The sequence below is a fragment of the Grammomys surdaster genome, unplaced genomic scaffold (assembly GCF_004785775.1).
Source record: "Grammomys surdaster isolate TR1022 unplaced genomic scaffold, NIH_TR_1.0 170, whole genome shotgun sequence".
In the NCBI taxonomy this organism is placed as follows: domain Eukaryota; kingdom Metazoa; phylum Chordata; class Mammalia; order Rodentia; family Muridae; genus Grammomys; species Grammomys surdaster.
The window spans coordinates 8,624,033-8,629,384 of record NW_021604618.1 but is presented as its reverse complement, the minus strand read 5'-3'; positions in this window follow the sequence as shown (position 1 = coordinate 8,629,384).

The following is a 5,352-nucleotide window of genomic DNA, read 5'->3' as shown; positions in this document are numbered from 1 at the left end:
CTCATCTTGTCGTCTTGCCAAGACTCAGCTCCAGTGTCCTTTGTGAGCCATGTCCGACACTGGAAGAAATCAAGCTTCATGTGTAAACTTACCCATAGCACAGGTAATGCTTTAAAATTTTATTCTTCACTTGCCGTATTCTGAGATCCCCAAAGGGAATGGATTTTGCCTGACTCATCTTCATAACCCCATAGACCATCACATTGGACATGGTACAGACAATCAAGATTTGCTTCATGCATAGGGTAAAGATCAAAATGATGATGCAAGTGGCCATTGTGAAGAAATGACAAACGTGACTGGGTGGGTATACAAAAAGCATCTATTGTCAGACACTTAGCTGACTCCAGAATGAAAAATGCTATTTAAAGTTTCACCTGTTGCTTCTAAATGGATGTCAGATTCCTCTACTTCCAGATGCTTGAATCAGATCTCCTTGTAAAGCAGATGTTTTGGCAAATGAAAGGGAGTACTGGGTGTGTCAGGGGATGACAGTTATTGCTGATGTGCTAGTATCCTTGTTAGGATATGCATGTATTTTTATTATATACTTCTTAATGACCTTTCAAAAAAGATAGTACTTTAAAATGAAATTTAAGTACAAAATCTCTTCCTCTTTTATGTGCTCAAGAAAGAATAATGTGACAACATCTAAGATTTATTGAGCCTCTTGTGTCAGGTCCAGCGTTTGTTTTAGAACAGCTTTATTAAGACATGATTTACGAGGCTGAGGGTGCAGCTCATTGGTGAAGCCCTCACCTGGTGTCTGTTGAGGCCCTGGGCTCAGTCGCCAATGTATCTCCAGTGGGATTAATATGACAAATGTGTATATACTTACAGAATGATGCAAGCTGTATCACAATTTAGTTTTATAGTATTTCTATCACCCTAGAAAGAAACTTTGTGCTGTATTGCTACTTAGCATTTTTTATCCTTTGGGTTAAAATCCAAGAATTTTTAATTCTTGTCAGGAATTTACTTTTGGTGTCTTTGGACTTGTCTTTTCATAGAGATGGAATCAGGGTTCCTCAGTGTGGTAGCGTGTAACAGTATTCTCCTGTTCTTTGTTACTGGGGAAAAATATTCTTCTGTAACAACTTATTTATCTTTTCACCAATGATATATTTGAAGGCCAGTTCCACTTCTGGCGATTATGAATAATGGTGCTGTAAGTATTTAGATAAAAGCACTTGTTAGGGCATGTGCTTTGTCGTGGGTTGATACTTTGGCCATCTTGGGTGACTCTGAATGCCTGGAAGGAGTACTGGAGTTATGGGATGGGATTATGGGATGGGAATTATGGGATGCTGGAGTCAAGGCTTGAGGCTAGTTGTAAATCACTAACTTTCCACAGACAATGCCTACCCCACAGGACTTGACAAAAATAATAATAAAATAAAAAAGAATCAGGGAGCTACAGATTAGCCAGTGTCAGTAGGGAGGGGGCATGTCTCTGCTCTGAGAATCCCAGAGGCATCAGAAATATCAAGACAAGATGGACTTTGATGACTTAAAGGAAGGACTATGCTGCCTCCTCACGCTATAGGACTTAGAGGGTATTTAGCTAGAACCTGGGAGAGCGGAAACCAGAAGTTTGTCAACCAGAAGTTAAACTTAACTCAGCAAACACTAAATTGCTAAGCTTGTGGGGGGTAGGGAAGACTGGGAGGGGAGCTCTGTGAGAATTGATTTGAGCTTCACCCACTGGAAGGCCGGTTGGCGTTGCCAGGGTCTTGCTGGGCCTACCTGCTTTCCCTTTCAGCTTGAGGCTGAAACCTAGGAAGCTCTTTTTAGAGCAATGGGTGGAAATATTAGAGGAAAGGGAAACCAAGATGGCCTCCGTTTCTGCCTCCTCTGGCCTCATCCTCCCCCAGTCCACTCTACACAGTGGGCGGGGCGAGGCGTGATCATCCTCTGTAATTCTTTGCTTGGATTTCTCCCATAGCTGCCCACTGCCCGCCAGCATTGCTGTGTCGACTGTGGCTTTCACCCTGCCAGGCAGTTCTCTCTACAAGGTACCCACAAAGCTACATCAAGCACTTTCTCAGGTCCAGGACAGTGCCGTGTAGGAAGGGCTCTTTCTGCAACGCACCTTTTCTAGTTATATCTTGTATTTTCTCAGGGACATTAGAAGCCAGAGAAACCACATTTAAATTTTATTTAAAATTCTCCCATTCCTGGAGGAAGCAGACAACCTAGGCCTCATAGCCATGTGGTGGCTGGGTCTTGGGTCTTATGATCTCTGTAGAAACTGTGTCTATTAAAAAGAAGTCCTTTCCATTTTAAACAAATACTTTATGAATGTATGTGTGGGTACAGTGTGCGACCCACATTCCTCTAGGGGCCAGAAGAAGGCATCAGATTCCCTAGAACAGGAATTACAGATGGCTCTGAGCTGCTAGTGTTTGCTGGGAACCAAACCCAGATCCTCTGCAAGAACAGCCAGTGCTCTTAACTGCTGGTGTATCTCTCCAGGCTTCCTTTCATTTCTTAAAAATGAGGACTCTCTGAGTTATTTGAAAGATACCCTATAGCCTTAAAGGGTACCACAGTTTATAAGGATAGGTTTTTAGCTCTCGATAACAGGCTAACCCTCTTGCTTACCCCTCCAGCCTCCTGTCTAGCACTCTGCTCTTCATTATCTCCCAGCATCCTCCACCTGCTGTGGGAGGGCCCCCCATCCCCCACCCCATCAGGGTTGCGCTCAGTAAGAGTGGAGACAAGACTTAGTTTATTGAAGACACTAGAATTTAGAACCCACCTGGCTGCTGGCAGGCAGGCAGGCAGGAAGGAAGGAAGGAAGGAAGGAAGGAAGGAAGGAAGGAGTAGTGTCTAGAATGGGAAGGCATGCTGGTGTGAAATAACTTTGCGTGTTGCAAAAAGAGGCCTGGGAGATGTGTGCCCCAGAATAATGGCAGAGAATTCAGCCCAGGGCCTGAAATCACTATTGAGAGATGAGCTCTTCTGCCCACTTAATGAAAAGATTCTTGAAATGACACCTGTCCCTTTAAACCATAAACAGCCCTGAAGGAAGTCCCAAAGCCTCAGGTTAGAGTATTAAAATAGATACAAGAGTTTATGGTTTAAGAGGGCTGCGATTATCACATAATATATAACAAGATTGATTGAGCACTTACTGTGTGTCAAGTGTACGTCTAAGTGACTGACATGTATCAACTCAGTCCTTAAGCAATCCCATGTGAGAATCACTTGGATCGCTTCAGTTTTATAAATGGGGCTTACAGAGGCGTGGGTTTTCTTAGTCCTAGCTAGTGGAGGGCAGATGTTGAATGTAAGTCTATACAAGAGCTGGTTTGTCTATTAACCAAACAACGACTCGTCAACCAGAAATGCCACGGTAACTCATATCTGTAGTTGTTCTGCCCAGGAAACGGAGGCAGGAGAATTGTTATCAGTTGAGGCCACCCTAGGTTGCATGGCCCAGTGTATTCCAGGTCTCATCGAACCCACTCCCCTGTAAGCCTCATGAGATCTCTGCGTCTGCAGAAACAGCCTTCCCCTTTACTGGCTGAGGTCTGGAGCCCAGCACCTCAGACTCTTGGCATCTGCTTCACTGTGGTTCCCTGCCCTAAATCAGGGTATCCCCATCCCTAAGGCTCCACTGTGTTGCCCGCACTAGAGACCTTCCCTTTCCCACCATGATGCTACAACCTTTTATGACTTCCTACGTGGCCGTTTGCTGTGCCTGGAAAACTTCTACTTTAGGTGTTCTTACGTCTTTTCCCTACTGCAGGCAGAAATGGCCCATGTTTCCATGGGGGAAGGGTGATCTGCTCATATCTCTGTTCCCATAGGGATGAGTGATGCTCACAGATCTTTGTCACATGCTAACTGTGTTCTAAAGTGGTCACTGTGTACCTGCTTTGCTTACTGGACTGTGAGCTTCTTTGAGGGATATGATGATATCTGGTCTCAAGTCCAGCCTGTTGGAGGACAGAGTCTCTCAACCTAACAACCAGAGACTGAAAAGCAATCTGTGTCATGTCTAAGTCTGGCAAGAAATAGCAAAGAGAGAATCCCATTTACAAGGCAGAATATGAGTGTCTCCACCCTCTGGCAGGAGCCCGTGTTTCCTCTTTCAACTCTCATGGAGAATGTGGCTGTGGCTAAGTCTTGTGTCTCCTGTTTTATATACTGCCCTCTCTCCATTCGGGTCTTTTATGTCTTGGGCCAGCAAGTCTGTCTCTTGTCTTAATCTAACCTGTCTCACAGCTGGCTGCAGCTGTGGCTAGAAAGTCATAGCCTCCTTTGTGCCCTTAGCTCCTCTGAGAGCCGCGCAGGTGGGTGCTCCTGAGGGTGAGTCACCTTCCCTTTCTTCCCCTCTTCCTTTCTTTAAGGAAAAGCCCAGATGTGTCCAGAATCTTCCACAAATAGGCCCAAATGTCCCTTCCTTCTTCTGTCCTATTTTTCCATGTACTGTAGATGTTGAATGAAGCATCTGGACTCTGCCAAGCCCTGTTTTCCCACCTCCCTCCCCACCCTTGCTGGACACACTTGATCTCTGTGTCTGTCAGTCAGACCTTGCCTAGACTTTGGGCCATCATCCCCATTCCTATTTCTTTCTCAGGGATCGCCACTTGCCATTCCTCCCCACAACCTTCTCAAGACAGGCCTTCTCTGTGAAGCCTTAGATGTCCTGTAATTCATTCTGTAGATCAGGCTACCCTCAAATTCAGAGATCTGCCTGTCTTTGCTTCTTGAGTGCTGGGATTAAAGGTGTGTGCAGCCACTGCCCTGACTTGTAAGCTTCTTAAAACAACTCCAAACAGTACAGTAAATTTAACCAAAGAGCAAGGGTAAATCACAACCCTAGCAGGGAAGGATACCCTTCTTCCAAAATGCCTTGGGACCAGAAATGCTGCACATTTCAGAGTTGTCTGGATCTGGGGATGCTTGTATAAACTTTATTGGTTGAGTGTGTCTGACGATCTGAAAATTTGAAGTCATTCAGAGTTCATGTCCCCAAACCTTAATTATTACTTTATTCATTTAGAATATGGAGATAAAGATCAAAAGTCAACTCTCAGGAGTTGTTTTTCTCTTACCTTGTAGGTAGGTCCCAGGGATCAAACTTAGGTTGTCAGTCAGGGCTGGCGGCAGGCGGCTTTGCTCCATGAAATCTCACCAGCCCTGGAGCTCTTTTGAGTGCTGATATGGCACAGAAGTGTTTCATATTTTTGAGCATTTCTGATTTTTAAGAACCTGCACTATTACAGTTCAACAAATCTGAAATACATGATAGGACATACCTGCTCTCTGAAGTTAACATGTGAAGATTCTTCTTCTGGAAACCATAGTCTTACACACATGCACACGCACACACACATGCAC